Here is a 24,381-nt window from a genome sequence, read left to right as displayed (position 1 = left end):
AAGAGAAAATGTTTCCATAAATCTGGACAAACAAAACATTAAGGAATTCATTCAGTCCCATGTAATTAATACATGTTCTGATTAAATCCAGTTTTTTCACTAGTTCTGGAAATTCTTACTGAGTTCAGTTTTATGATTTTAAAGTTATTGGAAACTGCACTTGTCAAAATTTTCTTTCATGAATTTTCTTGAAGATGAAGCACCTTTGCGGGAATGGTTTTGAAAAAGCATGAGAATAAAACAAAAACTATCTGTCATAAGTTTTAAACTGTGCACCGTTCTGAGTAACATGGTGAAATCTCACGCCCTCCCACCCAGGATGTGAATTATCCTTTTGCCCAGCACATCCTCACTGTATATGCTACTACCCATCAGTATAGGAAAAAACATAGTATATCTAAGGTTCTGTACTATCCATGGTTTCAGGCATCCACTGGGGGTCTTGGAATATATCCCCTGTAGAGAAGGGGGGTACTACTGTAATTTTGAGCATTTTTATAAATACTAAATTTATATAAGCATTTGTTTAAGTCAATTAAATAGAATTTTAGTAATACTATCGGAAGGTAGAAAATACTACACATCTACAACATACATATGTAGATACATGTAAACATAAAACAGACACGGAGACCTTATGGTTTCATTTTTAAATTTTAACCATGAGGGACTTCCCTGGTGGCACAGTGGTTAAGAATCCACCTGCCAATGCAGGGGACATAGGCTCAGTCCCTCCAGGAAGATGCCACATACCGCCAAGCAACTAAGCCCATGTGCCACAATCACTGAGCCTGCACTCTAGAGCCTGTGAGCCACAATTACTGAGCCCGCATGCCGTAACTACCGAAGCCTGAGTGCCCTAGAGCCCGCCCGCCGCAACTATTGAGCCCACGTGCCACAACTACTGAAGCCCGCATGCTGCAACTACTGAAGCCCGTGTGCCTAGAGCCCGTGCTCCACAACAAGAGGAGCCACTGCAATGAGAAGCCTGTGCACCACAACGAAGAGTAGCCCCTGCTCGCCACAACTAGAGAGAGCCCGCGTGCCGCAACGAAGACCCCACACAGCCAAAAATAAATTTTAAAAAATAAAAATTAAAAAAATAAATTTTAACCATGAAACAGGTACAATAATGTAAAATTCACTAGTTATAAATAACATTATTATTATAAATAACTTATTCCACAGTTGGAGTAAGTTAAATTTGTCTGATCAGATGGCTAAAGCTTTTTATATTAATATTTGTAGAAAAGATACTTAAGATTTGTATCTGTCCTTGACAAGCAATCTTATGGAAACTGGAAAAGTTTGTATTTTTTAAAAAACCTCTTCCCCCTTTTTTTTCCTTTAGTCTGAGGAATTAGGGATGATCTAGATAAGAGTTTCCAGAGGTGACCAGGTAAAATATTTATATCTCTAAGGATTTATACAAGGAAAGAACGTAAGTTCCCCTAAGAAGAACTCTGAATTGTTTCTGTAATTACATTTCTCCATTCTCATCAACCCTCATGCCTACATTGCTACATCTAAGCAGGTGACACCCACGGTTTACATTTACCCTAACTTCTCTCAGAAGTACCTGGCCCCTCATGGCCCCTCCACTTGGATGTCCCACGGGCACTTCCAACTCAAGTCCAGAACTGATCTGGCCGTGTCTCTTCCTGCTGCATCCTATCCCGCCTCCACATAGATCAGAGCTCTTCCTTAAAACCCCACCTTAAAAGCCATCTTTTCAATGACACTTATCATTTGGAAATAATTTCTCTCCTTTGAAACACCATAGCTTTACATTTGTGTCTTTTCAGTACTTGTCACTCTCTACCTTATACTATACTGATGGAGGGTTTCTTCCTCCCCTTTTGGACTGTAAGATCCTTTTATTTTTTTTTTAACATCTTTATTGGAGTATACATGCTTTACATTGTTGTATTAGTTTCTGCTGTGTATAACAAAGTGAATCAGCTATATGTATACATATATGCCCATATCCCCTCCCTTTTGCATTTCCCTCCCACCCTCCCTATCCCACCCCTCTAGGTGGTCACAAAGCACTGAGTTGGTCTCCCTGTGCTATACGGCTGCTTCCCACTAGATATCTATTTTCCATTTGGTAGTGTATATATGTCCATGCCACTCTCTCACTTCGTCCCAGCTTACCCTTCCCCCTCCCCATGTCCTCAAGTCCATTCTCTACATCTCCGTCTTTATTCCTGTCCTGCCCCTACGTTCTTCAGAACCTTTTTTTTAAATTAGATTCCATATATATATGTGTTAGCAAACAGTATTTGTTTTTCTCTTTCTGACTTACTTCACTCTGTATGACAGACTCTAGGTCCATCCAGCTGACTACAAATAACTCAATTTCGTTTCTTTTTATGGCTGAGTAATATTCCATTGTATATATGTGCCACATCTTCTTTATCCATTCATCTGTTGGTGGACACTTACGTTGCTTCCATGTGGGACTGTAAGATCTTTTATAGATTCGTGAATTCCCTGACAAAGTTTATGCAGTGTTCTCCATATGGAAATGTTAGTTGCATTAATGAATGAATCAGTCAGTCTGAGGGAGGGAGAGAAAGAGTGGACAAGGAGAACGGCCTACTTCATAGTCATGGTTTAAGATTTACAAACAAAATGACTTAGACTCGCTTTTAAAACCTGATGTCTCTATAAGATCCCATAGAATTTTGCTGCACTCAGAGAATTATCAAATTAGTGACTTAAATGATATTTTTAGAAACCACCTAGTCCAGAGGTTTTGAAAAACCTTTAAAGTTGCAAGATATTTATGTATGAAAATTGATTGCACAACTTGATCAAAAGATAAAGCTTTAAATACAAACATATGCACACAATACACACATAACAAATAGTAAGAAACTGATATCAGCTTAAAGTGAATAATTAGTATTAAGGGATTTGAATTTTTATATCCATTATCCATTCATTTAATAAACATTTCTATGGTATTTAATGCATACCAGGCATTGTTCTAAGTGCATTAGAAATATTACATTATTTTCCTCACAACAATCTAAGAGGTAAGTATTATTGCACCCATTTTATAGATGAGAAAACTGAGGACTTCTTCCAGGTCACATGACTAGTGAGTTGTAGGATTAGGATTCAAACTCAGTCTATCTGGCTCCCAAGTCCACACTCAAAACCAACAAAAGCTACCTCATTTACTGTTATTACTGTTATTGTTATTATTAGAAAAATAATAAAATGACACAATGGTTAAAAAAAAGCCTTGAGGATAGAACTGTGAACGTTCTTTCCTTTTTCCTCAAGCTAATAAAACAAGAGTTGAATTAAAAATTGATGACTATAAATGACAACATTTATACTGTTTGCTACTGTGATCTTTGATCACTGTTGATTGAAGTTTTTTGAGCAAGAAAAGTAGAAAAGAATTAGATAAATTATTTCTTTACCATCCTTATGATTTAGAAGAACATTCACAAGCTCATAAACATATTTAAAGTTTTAACTCCACTTATAAAGTAACCATGAATCCTTGTCAAATTTCTCTGGAAACCAAGAGCTCCATAAAACACTCTGAACACAGCTACTGCTCATTTCTGCTATCTCAGAGCAGAGGGCTCTAAACCATCATGGAAAGATTCGTGAGCAACTTAGGGAATGGACCATGGCTTGTTTATCTCTGTATCTCAGTGTATACAGTGCAGTGCCCAGCTTAGTACGAGTTCATTGCATGTTTCTTGAGTTAAATTTAGTAACTTATCTTATTTGTGATTTTTCTAAAGTGCTACAAAAATCCTGATTTAGTACTATTCAATGTCTGTTTGAAAAAGAATCTCCAAGAACAGAAAAGAAAGCAGAACCCAAAGGCAATGAAAGCTTACAGCAAGGGAAGCTTCACTGCCAAATGCAGGGGATTCTCTTTCCCTGCAGGGTGCCACGCAGCAAGCACACCTCAGCTGACCAGCTGCTGTGAGCTTCTCCTTGCTGACCAGCGAAAGGAAAATGGTCACACACCTCCCAAGAGCAGAACAAAAATGGAGCCCAGCATTTCTCTGGGAGGATAGAGACCATGTCTTATCAGCAATTACAGGAACTGTCCTAGAGGGATATCTCTTAGGTAGCACATTGGAGGTGAAGAGTGGGCAGAGAGGAGTGAGCTAGGTATGAGTTCTAGCAGGCATCAATTCACAAAAGCAAAGCTCAGGTCACCTCCCGGGGGGGGGGGGGGTGTGTGTGGGTGTGGGTGTGGGTGTGGGGGTGTGTGTGTGTGTGTGTGTGTGTGTGTGTGTGTGTGTGTGTGTGTGAAAGAGAGAGAGAGAGTGAGAGAAAGAGAGAGAGAGAGAGAGAGAGAGAGAGATTGGGTGAAGGAGAAGAAGAGGGGAGGGGAAGGGAGGGGAGGAAAGAAAAGAGAGAGAGCACAACCCATCTAGATGACAGATTTCTGGGGTGCTGAGCCACTCACGCCTCTACTCCATCCAAAAATGTCCTCTCCCTATAAGTTGGTGAGGATGAAGCTCTACAGTGAGACAGTCACAGACATTAAACAATGAAAGGGGCTTCAACATTCATCCAGTAACTTCAGTTTTGCAAATTATGCTACAAGAGCAAATTATGACCTAACCAAAGTCAAAATTATATTAGCCGTAGGACCAGAACACACAGCCCAGGGAAGACAGGAAAGTTAGGACCCATGTGGTTTGATTCAAATCCAGCCCTCTTTCTATACATTTCACTTCATCTTTTGTTTAAAAGCAAATACCCTCGACAGAAGGAAGACCTTAGCCTTATCCATCATTCATGTGCGATATTTCTAAGCCTCAGTCATTCCCTTACCTCCTTCCCAATTTTTGCTCCATCTGTGTACAATTTGTACTATTTGTTACCTATTAGTTTTCTCTAAACTCATGTCTAACATTTCATCTGCAGCAGAGATTGCCAATGTCCCCTGCTTTCCATTCTGCCCTTTTCCTTAAGGTGACAGAGTGCCCTGCACCACTGAGTTCTGGCTGGGTACCAGGCAGGCAGCCTGTCTTGCAGAAGAGTACAGCCATGTGACAACAGAATGTGAGCAGAAGTAAGAGATGCAACTTCCACTTATTTAAAGGAAACTCCTTGCCATGAAGCTCCTCTTTTTCCCCTTCTGACAAGCGAGAAACAGCAAGGTCATGGAGCAGCTTCAGTCCCTCAGAGGAGCACGCTGCCAGAGAGGATGACACAGCAACATAATGGGAAGAATCCAGGCCCCTAAATGAGTTCATGGACCCAAGTTTGAGACAGCTATATTGGGGATAAATAAACTTCTCTCTGATCTAAGATACTGTATTTTAGGGATCCCTTTGCAATTTCCTGAGCTGTGAGCATGTGAGTGTCTTCTGTTATGTTAATGAGGTGACTTTTGGAAAGCCCCTGAGTCACCTAAGGGGGTGGGAAGCAAAGAAGGAGGGGCTGGTTGCCAGGAGAACCAACCACATGATTAGAGGTTGGAACTTTCAGCCTCACTTACTGACAACCAGGGAAGGAAGAGGGGCTGGCTGGAGATTGAGTTCAATCACCAATGGCCAACGATTTAGTCAATCGTGCCTTTGTAACGAAGCCTCCTTAAAAATCCAAAAGGACGTGGTTCAGAGAGCTTCCAAGTTGGTAAACACATGCAGATCTGGGGAGGGCGCGCATCCAGAGAGCGTGGGAGCTCCAAGTCCTTTTTCCCATGCATTGCTCTACGCATCTCTTCCATCTGGCTGACCCTGAGTTATATCCTTTTATAATAAACTGGTAATCTAGTAAGTAAATGTTTTCCTGGGTTCTGTGAGACATGCTAGCAAATTAATCAAACTGAAGAGGGGGTCACAGGAACCTCTGATCTACAGCTAGTTGGCCAGAAGCACCAGTGACATCCTGGACTTGCCACTGGTATCTGAAGTTGACTGGGAGGTGCAGTCTTGTAGGAATGAACCCCTGACCTGTAAGATCTGGCACCATCTCCAGGTAGAGAGCGTGAGAATTGAGTTAACTGCTCAATGGTGTTGAAAAAACACACAGTGGACTTTGTTAAAGCAGCTTAGCAGTGACCCTACATAAAACAACATCTTGTGCAATAACAGCCATGAAAAATCAGGATTTTATTTCATCTTTTTGGTAAAAACATTAAATTATATAACTATTCAAATCAACAACTGTTCAAATACCAGCTAAAAAATCATGCCAATACAACAGAAGCATGAACACCTAACCTGAGGAAAGACTAATAGAAGGGAAGCAAAAACAAGTGATAAGAATAAGTGGTAAGGGCATGTGGGCACTGAGAGAAGGAATAGGAGAGAATAAAGGCTGGGTGCCCAGAAGTAACCTTTGCCTTCTTCACCACCCGGCCTTGGGCAAGCCTGCATTCCGCCACACCACCAGAGGAAGAGGGGAGGACCAGGGACTATGGGGGCCACCTCAGATTCATCTCTATCTCCTAGAAGGATCCCACATGGGCAGGGACACAGACCTTCCTCCCCACCATGCCCCAGCAACCACCCAGGTGGGGCTTGACAGCAATGGGCACCGTTTGGAGAGACGGTAGTTGTACAACAGTCTGGCCAGCGTCAGCTCCTCCTCTTGCCCTGATTCCCCTTTCCTGTGCAAACCAAGGGAAAAAAGGCAGAGCATTCAAGGAAGAGAAAGGCAGCAATGTCTGTGTTTGCCAATAAAGGCAATTCTTTTGCGTGTTTTTCATGCTGGACTTTCCCCCCACGGCTCCTCCTCTCTGGGTCGCCTCTCTCCTGCAGCGGTGCAGGGGACCGGCTTGAGATGCAGACTGGAAACATGCGTGCCTGAAACCCACCTTCCCTTGACCTATAGTGTGTCCACCGGTGTCGCCCCACATGGCCTCCCCCTAACTTCAGTGTGTCTTGAAACATAAAAATGCCATTTTGCCTGGGGCCAACTTGGAAGCAAAAAAAAAAAAATGAGTGTTTAAACTAATTTTCGGAAAATGATATTCATCGTTTTAGCTTCCCATCTGGAATTCTTTTTTTTAAACAACACACAACGGCAGGTTTTGCCTTCATCTCTATAGCTACATTTGACCCTTGCACTGAGGCGGAACAGAATCACATCAAATAACTGTTTGCTTCTCCTTAGAAGGTGGTGGGACAAGGCTCTCTCTTCCCACCAAGGAGCCCTTCCTTGCAGCATCCTTCAAGTCACTGTCAGCACTGAGACCCTGGATTCCCCTCCTCAGACCATACTCACGCATCAGAGTAAACACATCAAAGTGTAATTGTTGAGTAACTACTTTCCTATGTATGGAAAGGAAAATCTCATATTTTAGTGTCTGAGCTAAGCAAAGTAGAAAACAAATGTTTGAAAGCAAAGTTTGAAAACAAATCACCATGATTGGTAGAAAGGGCCCTAGACTTTAAAGTTGGGCAGACCTAGTTCCGCACTGGCTACTTGGTTCAAACCAAGCAAGTTAATGCACGTCTCTGAGCTCAAATTTCATGCTCTGGAAAATGGAGACGGTTAACACCTTTCACATAAGGTTGTTGGGAAAATTAAAGGGGATGACATATTTTAACCTGAATAACACAATGCCTGGCAGGTACTCCATAAAATCAAGTTACCTTTTTCTTTCTTTCTTCTTCCCCCTAAAACAAGCTTATATGTTAAGTGGCTTAAATTGAACTATCAGGGGCAATTTTAGCATTATAGATAACAGCTGGTAAGTGGAAACAACACAAATATCCATCAATTGATGAATGGGTAAGTAAATTATGATACAACGCAACGGAGTATTATTTAGGAATAAAAAGGAATGAATTAATGATACCTGCTACAGCATGGATGAACACGTGCTACATGAAAGAAGCCAGTCACAGAAGTTCACATATTGCATGATTCCATTTATGAAATGTCCAGAATAGCCAAATCTATAGAAACAGAAAATAGATGAGTAGTTGCCAGGAGCCGGGGGGTACTAACGTGGGGGGAAAGGAGTGTGACTGCTAATGGGGGTGCGGTTTCTTTTGGGGGTGATGAAAATACTCTGAAATTAGATTCTGGTGATCATTGCACAATTCCATGAATATACTAAAAAACACTGAATTCTACACTTTGGGTAAATTTTATAGTATGTGACATATCAGGGAAAAAAAGGGAAAAAGGTGTCAAGGTTGGAAGTGGTCTTAGACGTCATCTGGTCTAATCCATCCTTTTGCACATCTGAAAGCTAAAGTCCAGAGAGCTTATCAGGTGACCTTCCTAAGGGAGCACAGATGTTCAGGGGCAGATCAGAAACTAGAAGCCAAGTCTCCTGAGTTCTGGAATGGGGGCCTGTCCCGGACAGAGAATGCAGCCCCAACAGACTTGCTGACAATAGGGTCCTTTCAGTGCTCTCTCCCTTGGAAAGGAAAGCTCATCGTGCAGGGATAATGGGGCAGTGATTGTAGCTGAGTCAAACATAGCCAAAGAGGGCCGCTCATCAACCGCTCAGCAAATGTTTATTGGAGCCTTGCATGAGCCAGGCAGTTGAAGGACTGGGAAGGCAACAGTGAGCAAAAGAGAAGCTTGGATCTCAATGATGATAATAGCTCATCTCTATAGAACACTAAGTGTTATGCACTTTACATGGGTCAGCTCATGTCATACTCACAAATAGGTACTTCCTTATAGGTTCTTTTATTATGGGTACCCTCCAGGTACTCTTATTATGCCCATTTTACTGATGGACACACTGAGGCTCACAGAGATTAAATAGCTAGACTGAAGTAAAAAAGCTGATAAGCAGTGTAATCAGACCTCAATCATGATACTCTGACCCCAGAACTGTGCTTCTAACCCTTATGCTGGTCTATTAGTGATCCAGAAAATAAGTAAACAACAACAGTCAATTAGCCATTACAGTTAGTGAGCAGCAGACATGTTGGTCTGAGAGACATGTGGGAGGGGTGTTTAGGTATCATGGAGATGAAGTGATCAGTCTCTATGAGGAGGTACCATTTAGGCTGAAACCTGAAGAATGAGGAGCCGCCAGGGGAGCAGGAAGAGAAGGCTGGGAGTGCCTAATGTGTTGCAGGTCGTGAGGCTGGAGCACAGAGGAAGCTGGGAGAGACAAAGGGGTAGGGGGCAGAGCAAGGTGGTTTGGTGGGCCATGGAAATGAGTCTGCATTTCATTCCAAATGCAGGGAGAAGCCACTGGATGGGTTTAAGCAAGGTGATATACGAGTGATAAGATCTGGTTTACAAAATCCCTCTGGCTGCTGGGTAGAGACTGATAACAGAGGGGTGAAAGGAGAAGCAGTTGGGAATGTATTGCTGCAGCCCAGATGAGGGATGCTGGTGACCTGGATCAGGTGGGAGCAATGGAGATGGAGAGTAGAGACCGACTCAAAATGTATATTTGGGAGTAGAATGGTCCTGGATGAGGGATCGGGCATGGGGAGAAAAGGAAAGGAAGAATGGATGACTCCTAAGACCCTGGCTGGGTGCTTTGTATCAGGCCATGTTGTCCCCATGCACGGACCATGTCTTTTATTTTCTGTATTCTGATGCTTTGACATCTGGGACCTTGCTGACCCTGCAGGGACCACCCTCCCAGGATCAGCCAATTCCTAGAGATAGTAAACGACTTATCCATGAGGGTGCTTTTCAAATACAAGCCAACCAATCCACAGCCCACACCCCAAGCACCTCCTTTATCAGCTCTCACACTCCTGGCCACTATCCACCTGCCCTAATCACTCCAGGGCAAGATACCAAGCAGCTAGGGACAGACCCAGAGCTCACTGAAACTATTCACATGAGCCAGTCCTAAGCCTTCTCACTCTGCCTCACCCGTTCCTTCCCGTGGAAACCACAGCAACTCCTGCCCACACTTCCTCTCTCTCCCCCTGCCCCACTGACTGGCCTTGGTGTTTCCCCATGTGGCCCACCGTGGCGTGACGGCCCCTCTCCTTGGGAACTGTGAGTAACAAACCATCGCTTCAATGGCAGCCGTCTCTGATCTGCTGGCCTAACTATACCTCAAATTTTCTATTAATGCACTGTATTTTGAAACACCCAACTCGGGTCAGAATCTCACTTCTTGGGAGGCAGGCACAGAGGAGTAAGGGTGGCTGAGCTTGAGAGCAGAGAGCTTGTTGCACCCTTAGAAGGATCTCCCCCGGCTTGACATCAAGTGGGCAAGTGTCTTTTGTGACCCTGAAAGCATCACAAGAGCCTGGACAAGGCGAGCCCCCTCCCTTCCCCACCCCAGCCCCCAGCCCCATCATTTTCACTTGTATCCCCTGGACTGAGAAACAGAGCTGGGCTCTCACTCCACTGTCTCTGCACACAAGGTGGAAGGAAGCCCTTCTGCTCTAGGCTAGGAATGACACTCCAAATTATGTGCTCAGAGCACTGCTCACTCCCCACAGGCTGCACTTGGACACCCAATGCTATTGATATTGCAGATATTATTTTAACAATAGCTTCCAAGATAATTAAGCCAGCAAACTTCTCTGCCTGGGGAACCATAGGCAGGGGCTGTAAGAGGGTGGGACAGGGGTGACTGAACACACCCACACTATTAAAAGAGGTGAGAATTAGCAGAGGCACTTAGAGGGATTTCCAAGAGTTGTTAAAGGTGTTCAAAGCCTTTTCTTCCTCAATAAGACCTTAATTGTGCTGAGTGTTACCACAATTAAGCAGTGGGTAGCAAATAAAATGCCCTAGCTCTTTGCAAAGTGAGGCAAGGAAACTGTGAAACTGGGTTTCAACAAGCGAGATTTTCAAACTACTGCCAGAAAAGTTCCCAGAGTACTAGATTCTGAGGCAGTGTGAGTACGGAAGCAAACACAGCCCACTGCATCCACTCTGAATCCTGGAAGATGGAAAAGGTCCAGGCAGAGCACCTGACCCAAGGCCTTCAATGTACTGATGGGCACAATGGGGCCCAAGAGGTGCCAGGTGAACAAGGTCACACAGCTGGCGAGTGGCCCATTTGCAGGTGGGTGGGCTTTTCTGAGTGGGGTGCGTTTGACCTTGGAGCTCCTTCCTCTCCCCAGCCCAACCCATGTGCTCCCGTTCCCAGGAGACGGCCCAGACAGGTGTAATCAGGCAACCTTCTCCCAGGAAGACCAGGAGAGAGGGCAGGCTCCTCTGGTCTCTGCAGCACTCTGGGCTCTCAGTGTGGTCATTTTCTCCTCGCTAATCCCTGCGGTGCTTGACTGAGGCTGCTCAAAGGGCGGACTCTGACGCAGTTACCTGTGAATTCCCAGTGCTCGGCATCATGCCTGGTACATATCTCATAGGTGTGGGATGAATGTGTGACACCTGTGAATGTGTGGGAGGGAGGAGAGGGCAGAAGAAGGAGGGAGGAAGGAAGAGAGAGAGGGATGGAAAGGAGGGAGGGAGGGAGGAAGGGAAGGAAGGAAGAAAGGGAGGGAGAGCCCCCAGGAACACTGTCCCTGGCTTCCAATCTTTCCCTCTGTCTGCCCCCATCCTGTTCCCTCAAGCTCCACTCTCTGCTTTATAATGTACTACCCAAATTATCTGACAAATCAACTTCTGGTCATGAATTAGTGAACTGCGATAACAAATTTAATTCCTCAGCAAACTTTAAACAAATATATATATATATATATATATATATATGTGTATATATACATACACATATATATGCCTAAACCAAAAGATGCCTACAGTGATGTCTGCAGCAAACCCTTGTGGGAGAAATACCAAGACCCTTCAAACAGGCCTTTACGCTCCAGAAACAGGGGGAAGGCCCACTCATTAATCCAGAGAACATAATTATATGTAGAATCCAAAGTGGAACCTTGTCCAATGCTTCTCTGATCTAATAGAATGAACCTCTCATCATAGCTTAACATTAGCTTAACCTCTTAGCTTAACCGCTCATCAGAGCTTAACATCCTTTCTATTACATAGTGCAAACTATTCATCCCTCCCAGATAACATCAGTACAGCTGAAACATCAGGGGAAAACACTATCAGATTCGACTATGGACCCAGCATTGGCATATCACAAAATCGTTTCTTGGATCCTGGATCTGGGTGTCTTTTTCTAAAATGGAAAATCATTTTACAATAATCTATCACTCAAAGAGGTTATTATGTTGATTCTGCCAAAAAATTAAACACTTAATCTATATCACACGTGTTTTGGAGAAACTACCTCTCTTACAACATCTGTACAGTGATGCATCATGTAGTTTCTGAACGCATAGCTCTTCTATGTTTGATGTCTGGTGCTGTTCTATCAAAACAATTTAGTACAAAAACCACAAAGAATTGAAAACTTTGAAGTAGCCTTAGCACTGTGGACCATACCTGTTTTCATTGCAAATCACCTTGTATATTTACTTGAAAGGAAAATGGCAACAATAACTCTTTGCAAAACAGGGAATATTAAGCAGTTCGCTTTTCCCATTTTTGTTTGATTTCTAGAACACATAAGCAGGGCCTATAGGCCTTAGGAGAGTACACCCAAAACTAGAATATGACCCTTGTGTCCTGATTATTTCGAAGGAAATTCCTCCCTCTGCACTTTTCCATCCCAAGTGAGGGTTTTTGTGATCACCACCTCTGCTGTTACCTTTGGAGATCAGAGAATAAATAGATTCTAAATGCAGGTGGTACCTTATCTAAATGAAAACTCAACATATATTCTTCCTGAAAGACAGGGGCAACTCTCAAAGCATCTATGTCACCCCTCTCTCCTGAAGGGTGACAACTGACACTTTGCATAGATGCTGCAGAAACAAACCGTGTGGAGACAGGTGAGCACAAATAGGCATCAAGGACCACCTGCAGACCTACATTCCACTTGTCCTGTCAAGAAATTGATGATTGCACCATGGTGATGGGGTTTATTGTACTTATATTCACTCAAAGGCAGGAAAGAGTTGCAAGCATGTTGAGAGATTAAAATTTGCCCCTCTCTCACCCCAAATATATAGCAGAAGCTTCCACGGAAGGCAGCATGGGGATGTTTAAAAAGTCTGAATCTTGGGCTTCCCTGGTGGCGCAGTGGTTGAGAGTCCGCCTGCCGATGCAGGGGACGCGGGTTCGTGCCCCGGTCCGGGAAGACCTCACATGCCGCGGAGCGGCTGGGCCCGTGAGCCATGGCCGCTGAGCCTGTGCTCCGCAACAGGAGAGACCACTGCAGTGAGAGGCCCGCGTAACGCAAAAAAAAAAAAAAAAAAAAAAAAAGTCTGAATCTCAGAGTTTGCAATGTCAGGTTTGATTCCCAGCTCTTCCACTTACTAGCTGTGTGATGTGGACAGAGTGCCTATCTTCCCAAGCCCGCATTTTGTCACCTGTAAAGTAAGCATACCTGTCCCACTTAGCTCACTGGGCTTTGAGACATTCAGATGAGAGAAGGGATGTAAAATGCCTTCACCTGGCAGCACTCCATAAATAATATCATTGCTATCTAGCCACCTAATGCTAGGTCCCTCTGAATTATGTTCCCACTGCCGTCAAATGATTCTCACCCCAGGAGTGGACAGAGCAACTGCATATGCAAGACTCAGAAAGTCTTGCCCTGAGGGAGGTGGTCAAGAAGAGGCTGATGTTCTGAAGTGTTCTAGTTCCCATCTCCCTACTTGGTGAGGAGTCTTAGGCATACAACACACCCTCTTACTTTCTTTGAAAACCTCCTGATTAGCCCAACAGAGAAATGAACCGTCTGGTCCACACTAATTTCAGCCCCCCCGGAGGACAAGGCCAAAGGCACCAAATCCAACCTGCATACGCAAACCTATCTTTACACACCAGGCTTCAACAAGCTGCAGATTGGAAGTGAATTTCTGGGGTCACTGCTTTGTGTCTCTTGTCTGAATTGCACCTGAACACTGAATCTCTCTGATGAGTCTTAAAGAGGTCCTACAACCACGTGGAAAGCCCCAGGATAGTGGGTCTGGAGGAAACCTCAGACATCAACTCCACTCTGCAGCAGGATACCCTTCAATGGCTTCCCATTGCCCTTGGGCTGAGGTCAAAATGCTGCCCACAACATACGCAGCCTCCATCTGGCCTACATTTTCCTTCGTGTTCCGTAACCCGGTCCAACCTCTTTGTTGCTGCAGAGCTTGCACAAATGCAGTCTGTCTGTCTGAAGTGCTTCTCTATCTCATCCCACCCCCAACTTTACCTCACCAACTCCTCCTCGTCCTTCAGTCTCAACTTAAACAACTTTCCTCAAGAAGCCTTCCTGACTCTTCTAACTTAGTCCTATCTTTCCATAGCACCGTATACTTCCCACTTTTTAAAATGCAGCACCTCAGAAGTATTTTTTTAATGTTAGTCTAACTTGCTATCCTATAAAATCCAAAAGGACGTGAACTGTATCTGATGTATTCGCAAATCTCCCCACTGCCTAGCACAAATCTTGGCACAAACTGAACACTAAATGAATGATCGTTAAATTAGGTTTAATCATCTGGTCTACCTCCCTGTGTTACAGAGGAACCTGAGGGGGACCCAGAGAGGTGAAGAAACTCACCCAAGGCCACCGTGCATCTTTGGTTGCAGCCAAGAATCAGAATCCAGCTTTCCCAAAGATCAGTCCTGGGGTTCTCCCCACGCAACCTTCCCTCCCTCTTTCTGACAGTATTTAACTCCTATTTCTCACAATGTCTGCACTTAAGATTGATTTGACATAGATCAAAATTTAGTTTAGATGGTGTGACATCCACCTTCTCCCTTCTGTATGAGGATGAACAAGGAAGGCTGCTATTTCTCAGTCTCTTATGGACATCACACAGCTAAGCGCATAGCTAGCATGTAGGAGCACACACTACCCCCACTGCTTTGTTCAGTGCCTTAGAAAAGTAAATGCCACATCACAATATCGCTTTGGTGTAACTGTTGAAATGGCCTTCTTTCCCCAATGAGGAAACATCCCAAATGAGTGCAAGCTCCCCTCCAGTGGTGTCATTTTCAGTGAAGCTTGCCTGTGTCATTTGCAGTTAGGGGTTCATTGGTCAGAAGTGTTTTCTAGGGATGTGCACAATGGAAACCATTAGAGAGATACTCAGAGCCGCCAGCTAGCCCAAAAGTTTAATCCACTATATTAACTGTAATGATGGTAAGCAGCTGCTAAAAGAGAGGAAAGATGAGGAAGCAAAAGAGTGCCAGCCTAGTACCAACATACTCACATGAGGTTTTAACAAGAGCCCCAGTGCTGGATTTAATATAATTATAGCATCAATAACCTCTTCCAGATTACTAAAAACACCTTTAAAATCTTTAGATAATGAAAGGATCTGAAGAGATTATTCAATAAAACTGTATATCTCCACTGTGGACTACCATAGCGGAATTCTATCATCACTTTTATTTTTGTTTGGGGTGGGCTGGCGGCACTCAAAACTCCTGGGGGTAAGTTTCAGGATCATTTCTCAGCCAGACAGTTTCATACATGAATCCCAGAGAATGGCGACATTCTTCTTTAGAAAGCATTGGGTAGTATAGGAATTCTCATCTCTGCAACCAAAGTCATCAAAAATAAATTAGGACTTAAAAAAAAAGAGGGTTATTGTAAAGGGCCTCAGATTCACACTTGTTCATCCGATAAATTACAGTATGTCATCTGTGCCAGTAACTCTGTGTTAGAAAGCAGTCAATGCAATATCTGCAGTACAAATTACAGACTTTGATCCCAACGTGCCTGTTAGAACAGAGGACTAGGTTTGCTCTTTTTATTTTATATCTCCAAATGTTTCAGAGTGAAGAGATGAGAAAGCGTATTGAATCCTTCGGTTCCCTCTTTATCCATCTCTAAATAGGATCTTAGGACTTTGTGTTCTTACCTCGCCTTTTATCCAGCCTGCAGTGTGACTCATCTGCAAGCACAAATTACCTCGCCAAAGTATTCTTAGGAGAAATAATTAGCCACACGCCCCTCCTCCGCATACCCTCCCACGTTCCTCAGGAGGCCCAGATGCCTGACATAAATCATTTAGTCCTGAGCCCTCGCTCACACCTTTCCCACTGGATTCCATAATTGGCAAAGTAGTTGCCAACTGGGTTTAAAGTGATTTGAAATTGTTTTCCATCCAGTCTTGCTGATAGCAAAAGGTTTCCCCTTTACCTCAAGCATGAGTTACAGTAACATGATTGAATGTAACCAGTTATTCAGTTCAAGCTGTGATTCTGATACAGTATAGACAATATGAATTCCCCAGAGCTCGGTGAGGCCATCTCAATAGTCCGTTTAAGTCCAATTCAATTAGACTCACTATGGTTCTTAGACTTCCTTAGGTATGTTTGCAGCAGCCCTCAGGGTTGAATGTGAGACTGGTATTCATCAAGGACTTTTAAATTAGGTCTCAGGTGTCATCATTCTAAATGAATTATTACAGTGGTGTGTTCACACTGCTGTAGTTGAAGTTGTGTTAGCATCTCCTCTCCACCATTTTAATCCACTGTGGAACAGAACTTGTCATGTAAGGTCTCCACCAGAGAGTGGCTTTTTCCTTGAAACCCAGTTTTTAAAATAATTGGCCTACCAAGTAAACACTGTGATATGCATTTTTTGGTAGAGGGGTAAAAAGACCACCTTAATTTATTTGGGGTTTTTTGTTTGTATGCTTGTTTTATTTGTAAGTGAGCACATAAAAGAAGAGCTCTCAATATTGAATTTTCTCACATTTAACAGACTGAGGCGTGACTGCATCCCTACTGGGGCGGGGCGGGGAGGAGGAAGCGCCAGACCTAAAAGGAAAGTTAATATATTGATGGGCTTTTTTTCAAAATTTCCTGTCGTCTGACTCTATAATCTCTCCTTCTGGAGCCTCAACTAACATTTTCTTCTTTCTTTTAATTTCCCAGGCTTTATATGAGCCCCAGTCATGACATCAGCAAGCATGTGGGAACATCTGTCAGTGTGTAGCTATTTCAGACACATTAAAAAGTACATGCTCATTCCCCCGTGCTAGAGTTGCCTAACAAACTATAGCTTCGAGCAGAGTGACAGTGACATTAATACCATAGTAGAGGGATCAGCCAGCCTAATGGAGAAAGCACCCTATGCATGTGTCATCAGTAACAAATCACACGCTGTGCAGAAAATAAAATAATTACAGAACCTATTTTTCTTTATCCAGGCAATTCAGACACCGTGGCAGTGTTCCAAGTTCCCCAAAACCAAGGGGTTGCAGTAATCAGCCTCACTCAGAAAACGTATGCAAGAGAGTTTAAAACAACAGAGCCATGAAATTCAGAACAAAGCAACAACAGGTGAGCAGATTAAATGGGGCACTAATTGGGGAGTATATAAAGCAGAATCACAGAATGTGAACACACTTAGGGTTTATTATTTGTTCTCAATGAAAGAAAAGCTGAACTGGCAAATTGATTGATATTTCTATATGCTATCTCTATGATTATACCTGTGACTTTTGTCTATAAAGCATAAAAAGGAGGTAATACTTTGCAGTTACATGGTAGATTTGCATAATTAACCAAACTGGAAAGCTCAGGTCCTCCAACTATTCAAGACACCTAAATTATACAAAGAGAGTCTAATACTCTAACCGTACACAAAGCTAAGTTTATTTTTAGTCACTAATATAAAGTCTTAAGCAAAATCATTATAGCCCTCATAGTTCACTTATTATTAAATGCATGCACGCTAGAGCAAGTAGTGAAAGATTGCTTAGAGTGACTGAAATGGTGGAGGAAAATGCTAACTGATTTCAGTAACGAAAACTAGTTGCTGCTGATTTAAATGGATGGTCAATTTTTATTTCATAAATACATTCTTTAAGATGTCACATACATTAAGGATAATATTCACCAAACTAAACTTCCTCACTACCAAGACTTTAGGTTTCTCTGATGGGATTTAGATAATTAATCACACTAATCCTATCTCAGATTCATTGCTCTTGCTATTCCCCCTTCATGAAAGCTCTTCCCCCACATATACACACAGTTTCCTCACCATTAACACCGGGACGCCTTTCCTGACCACCCTAGCTCCCGCAGTCCCCTTCTCACTGTCACAGTCTATCCCATTACCCTGGATTCATATTCTTTGTGAAATTATTACTTAGAACTACCTTGCTATTTATTTGCTGATATGGGTACTGTCTCTTCCCCCGTTAGAATTTGGGCAGGAAATTTGTCTTTTTCACTTCTGTATCCCCAGTGCCTAGACAGTACCTAGTACACAACAGTAAGTGAATAAATGAATGAATGAATGAAGCACCTACACAAACACACATACACACACAAGGTGATAAGAAGTCAAGTCAAATTATACTGACACAGATTTATCCATGCTTTTCTGATGTGCAATATGGATCTATTCCTCAGAGGAAGAACTGGAGAGTTGCTACTATCAAAGATCATCATGAAATGTGTAAATAGTGTGATGTAAAATAATATCTAGAATAGTCAAAGAACAGAAGAAACAATATGGGGCTTCCCTGGTGGCGCAGTGGTTGAGAGTCCGCCTGCCGATGCAGGGGACACAGGTTCGTGCCCCGGTCCGGGAAGATCCCACATGCCGCGGAGCGGCTGGGCCCGTGAGCCATGGCCGCTGGGCCTGCGCGTCCGGAGCCTGTGCTCCGCAATGGGAGAGGCCACACAGTGAGAGGCCCGCGTACCAAAAAAAAAAAACAAAAAGAAACAATATGGACCACTCAGTGAGGCAGGACGTCAAATTCCTAGGTTATCATCTTGGTTTCCACAGTTTGGAATCTGGCTGGGTATCCACATGTAGCTAAAACTGAGTGCCTAGTAGACACCATGAACACAAAGGAAAAGTCAGTCCAATGGGGATTTCTAATTCCAGCATTACGGAGAACTAGGTATCTTAGGATAGAACCCCGAAAAGTGCTGAATAAATTATAAAAGCCTTTTTTTCTTAAATTATAGTAAAATGTACATAACATAAAATATACCATCTTAGCCATTTTTAAGTGCACAGTTCAGTGACATTAAGTACATTCACACTGTTGTGCAACCGTCACCATGATCCGCCCCCAGAACATTTTCCATCTTGCACAACTCTGTGTGCATTTTGAACAATCGGGAGGACTCCCGATTCTCCTCTTCCCTCACCCTTTGGCAGTCATCATTCTACTTTCTGTCTTTATGAATTTGGCTACTCTAGGTACCTCATGTAAGTGAAATTATACAATATTTGTCCTTCTGTAACTGGCTTATTTCACTTAGTATAATATCTTCAAGGTTCATCCATGTTGTAGCACGTGTCAGGATTTCCTTCCTTTTTAAGGCTCAATAATATTCCATCATGTGGATACACCACATTTTGTTTATCCATTCATCTACTGGTGGACATTTGCGTTGTTTCCAAGTGGGACTTTTGGCTATTGTGAATGATGCTGTTATGAACATGGGTGTACAAATATCTGTTGAAGTCTCTCCTTTTAATTCCTTTACGTATATACCCAAAAGTAGAATTATATGGTACTTGGATCATATGGTAATTCTATTTTTAGTTTTTTGAGGAATCGCCACACAGTTTTCCACAGCAGCTGCACCACTCTGCATTCCCACCAGCAATGCACAGGGGTTTTGATTTCTCCACAACCTCATCAGCACTTGTTATTTGCTGTTGTTGTTGTTGTTGTTTTTAAATAATAGCCACCCTAATGGATAGGAGGTGGTATCTCATTGTGGTTTTGATTTGCACTTCCCTGGTGATTACTGATGTTTCATATGCTTTCTGGCCATTTGAATATCTTCTTCAGAGAATATTCAAGTCCTTTGCTCACTTTTAATCAGGTTATTGTTTTCTTGTTGCTGAACTGTAGGAGTTCTTTACATATTCTTTTTAGATATTGTAGAAGTGTACATTAATATGTACATATATATTTATAATACATATTATATATTCTTTATAAATTATCAGATATATTATTTGAAAACATACCTCCCATTCCATGGGTTGCCTTTTCACCCTGTTGATAGTGTCCTTTGATGCACAGACTTTTTTTTTAATATTTATTTATTTTATTTATTTTTTTGGCTGCGTCGGGTCTTAGTTGCCACACGTGAGGTCTTCATTGGGTCTTGCGGGATCTTTCGTTGAGGCGCGGGATCTTTCATTGCGATGAGGGCTCTTCGCTGTGGCACACAGGTTTCTCTCTAGTTGCAGCACGTGGGCTCTTTGTTGCAGCGCGCAGGCTTCCCTCTAGTTGTAGCGTGTGGGCTTTCTCTTCTCTAGTTGTGGCATGCGGGCTCCAGAGCGTGCGGGCTCTCTTGTTGAGGCACGTGGGCTTAGTTGCCACGCGGCATGTGGGACTTTAGTTCCCCAACCAGGGACTGAACCCACATCCCCTGCATTGGAAGGTGGAGTCTTTACCACTGGAGCACCAGGGAAGTCCCACAGACATGTAGTTTTGATGTAGGAAAAACCATTTTTTAAATGCATGGCTATTGTAAAGAAACTATACTCCAATAAAAAATAATAAAAATTAAAAATAATAAAATGCATAGCTAAGCTGGTGAGAAAGAAAGGGGAGTTCTTAAAGCTGAATATATTGAGAAATCTCAGACTCAGAGGGTGACCAAGTTCTGATACCACCGTTTGCCTGGGAGGTATATGCACATTCCCGGATGCTTAGATCTTGGGTCTTACCCACCAGAGGTGTCAAGAAAGGAAACAAACCTGGGGCCAAGTAAAGCAGGGAACATATCTTAAAAGTTGAGACTTCCCAAAAGTGACACCCTCAGTGGGTATGTTTTTTATAAAGGGTTCTGAGAGGGAGACAGTGGGGATATTTGCATGTCTCAGCCCTGTCTCTGGTTAGAGCATAAACAAAGAATATTCTCCCCCAATAATTCCTAGCCATAAGCCCATTTTCATGCACGTTTGGGGTCAGAATTCATTACTGCAGAAGGCCAAGAAAACTTAAGCTAAAAATTTACTTTGAAGTGGTCTTCATCAATGGATCCACAAATTCTCTCTGGCAAAACACAGTTTAGACCTCCAAGAACAAATAAAATTGCAAAGAATATGAGTTCACAATCACTAGACATATGAGAAAACAAACTACCACGAATAGGAATCAGAAGAAAAAGCAAACCGTAGATATTGGAACTGCAAACCTGCAGCTACTGAAACAGTAATATATTGACCAAAAACTAAATATGTTCACGTTTAGAGAAATGTTTTCAAAATTATGATGAGGATCAAGATATTATCAAAGACTACCAATAGGCTTAGGAAAGAACTAAATAGAGCTTCTAACATGCAAAATTAAAGTTGAAAAAAAATCAATAGATAAATAAAACTGCAGTTTAAAAACAACTGAAGAAAAAATATGAAAACTTGAAAAGTAAGATTAATAAATTTCCAAGAATGCAGTACAGAGAGAAGCAACAACAAGGAAAATATGAAAGATGGGATAAAGACCAAAGACATGGAGGACAGAATGGGGTCTAAAATAAATTCAATCAGAGTTTCAGAAAAAGAAATTAGAGAAAATGAGGGAGAAGCAAGTATCCAGAACTGGAAAATATCTACCACCCTTCAGATTCGGAAAGTGCAACGAATCTCAAGAAGGATAAATAAAAGTAAAATTCACTAATCACACCAGAGAGAAAGATACCAAAAACAAAGTAAAGGTCTTAAAAGCAACCAAAGAAAAAAGATAGTTTACCTACAATTAAATTCATGGCAAGCAATATTGAAAGCCGAAAGACAGTGTAATATCTTCAGTGAACTGAGAACAAATAATCCAGAATTTTAAAGACTATCAAGAATAAAGGCAAATAGACGTCCCTGGTGGTCCAGTGGTTACGACTCCACGCTTCCACTGCAGGGGGCACGGGTTCAATCTCTGGTCGGGGAACTAGCTCCCACATGCATGCTGCAACTAAGAAGCCCACATGCCTCAACTAAGAAGTCCACATGCTTCAACGAAGGTCCTGCATGCCACAACGAAGACCCGGCACAGCCAAAATAAATAAATAATAAATAAATATTTTTTTAAAAAGAATAAGGGCAAATAAATACATTTTCCACAAAAAAAAAAGAAAACAGAGATATTTCTTACCAACTGACTCTCAAAAAAATGAAATTCTAGAGCTTATAATTTTAGGAAGAATGAAAATTATACCAGAGTGGGGCCTGGGAAGCAAGAAATGAAGAAAGAACAGTGAGGGGGAAAAAATCTTCAACTGCATAAAACAATAAAATATCTAATTTGTGGAGCTAAAAAGTAATCAATATGGAGCCAAAAATACTAAATATGTTAAGTCAGAGAGAATAACAGGAATTGGTCGTCTTAGGTTTTGAGTGTCTGACAGGACAGCAAAGATAATAAATGTACACTATCTTAAGCTACATATGCATGTTAAAATTTCTAGGGTAAACATCAAAAGAATGGCAATAGTGTATATAACTTCCAAGCCAGTAGAGAAGGGGAAAATGGAACGAGAAAGGAAAAGAACAAAGCTAACACAAGAAAGAAACAGGAAAAAAACCAAAAATTATTTGAATGAACAAAAGATTAAAATAGTAATAATGATAAGAGCAGAAAGAAACACTGATTATGCATTCAAAATAGTGCACAAAGACATAAGCCAATATAACATGCAAGCTCTAGTTACAAATAAAATCATTTTATAAATCACAGCACCTACATGCATTGATTGGACACACAGCTTAAAATATTTTGATCAGGGATTAAAAAATATGCTAGAATTTTTTAAATAAAAATCTATATAAAAAGGCGTATCACCTATATCAATCCAGTGTAGAAATATACTGAGATACATGAGTAAATAAAAAAGGCAAGTTGCAGAATTGCACATACAACGCTTTTTTTGTTAAAAAAAATTTTTGAGTGTGTATGTATATGATTAGACTCACACATAAACACACACATCTATGTAAGACGCATAGAAAAAATCTTGGACGCATCGGAGACTTCATAACTATGCATTTTGCATTGTTGAAAATTATTTATACAATAAGCATGCATTCCTTTTATAATTAAAAAATTAAAATATAGAAAAAAAATTTTTAAGTGCATCTAAATTCTAGAAGGACAATAAACAGAAAAGAAAAACAAGAGGGAATAAGCTGAAGGTCATGGAAAAGAATCAAGTGTAAGATGGTATAGGGAGAAAAAAAAATGAGAAACTGGAAAACAGAAACACCAAAAGGTTATATAAATGTTGCTCCTATTTAACTTTTTTTTTTTTTTTTAAATGGGTCTTTTATTTACTGGTTGGTTTGGGGTTTTCTTGGTTTTTTAATGTGTGTTGGTATGTTGCCAAAGCGCTAGATTTCTCTGGAGCTAATTAAGAGCCCTGTCTGGATTTGGACCCTGCAGATAAAGGTCAGAACTGCTAGTGGGGCTTTCAATGGTTTTAACTGTTGTTCTTTGTGCTCCTAAAAGCTTAACTCCTCAATTGCCAACCTGAAAAATGGTGTCACCCGCCCCCCCCTTTCCTGTTTAAATCTTTGTCCATTTAACCCCTCATTAACTCATTAAACCCCTTCAACTGAATTTACATGTCTGTTTCTTGCAGCTTTGGTATTTTCCAGAGATAATGCTGCCCGGAAACATCATCTTGTCTCTCCTATGGCTAGTTAACATCGGACCCTGATTTTCCAAACTGCCACAGCTTTTTCAGGATTAAAAGCCCTGAGAGGGAGGTGTTAATCAGAGCAACACCCAAAACAATTGGACTCGAGATACCAACTCAAATCCTGAGGTAAAAGCAGCCTGAAAATATCCAGTGGCTCCCAGGCACCGAAAAAAGTTATGAAAACGGAACAAGAAAATGGGCAGGAAAGGACTAGGCAGGAAATGAGGTAATGAGTCATGTAAATCCTAACATCTCACCACTGCTTGTGTTAAGAAGGAAATGAAAGAAAATATATGTGCCCCTCCATACAGCTTAATTTATAGCAGAATACGAAAATATTCCGCTGATGAAATTTTTGAGAGATTCAGTTGCACCATTAGTTATTAAGTTCTCAAAAGAAAATATAAACTAATGGCATGGCTAATTAAAATTGTGGCCTCAAATACTGTAGCCCAAATCACTTTATTCTTAGCTAATGAAAAATAATACGACTCCCTATTGAAGACGTCTTTTTTGTGTGTGTGTGTGGTACACGGGCCTCTCACTGTTGTGGCCTCTTCCGTTGCGGAGCACAGGCTCCAGACGCACAGGCTCAGTGGCCATGACTCACGGGCCTAGCCGCTCTGCGGCATGTGGGATTTTCCCAGACCGGGGCACGGACCCGTGTCCCCTGCAATTGGCAGGCGGACTCTCAACCACTGCACCACCAAGGAAGCCCCAAGGAATTTTTTTTTAAAAGAAGAAAGGAAAAGAATGATCCAGCAATCCCACTCCTGGGCATATATCCAGACAAATCTGTAATTCAAAAAGATACATGCACCTCTGTGT

General features: G+C 41.9%; 1 long non-coding RNA gene across 1 annotated transcript in view; it reads right to left on the bottom strand.

Annotated features, from left to right (window-relative positions):
- Nucleotides 1-24,381, bottom strand: part of LOC141276259 (uncharacterized) — a 110,386-nt gene that overhangs the window by 40,966 nt on the left and 45,039 nt on the right. The gene's annotated exons all lie outside the window — the stretch shown is intronic.

The sequence above is a fragment of the Tursiops truncatus genome, chromosome 13 (assembly GCF_011762595.2).
Source record: "Tursiops truncatus isolate mTurTru1 chromosome 13, mTurTru1.mat.Y, whole genome shotgun sequence".
NCBI lineage: Eukaryota > Metazoa > Chordata > Mammalia > Artiodactyla > Delphinidae > Tursiops > Tursiops truncatus.
Note: the sequence above shows the minus strand (reverse complement) of the source record. Positions and strands in the feature narration are given on the sequence as shown.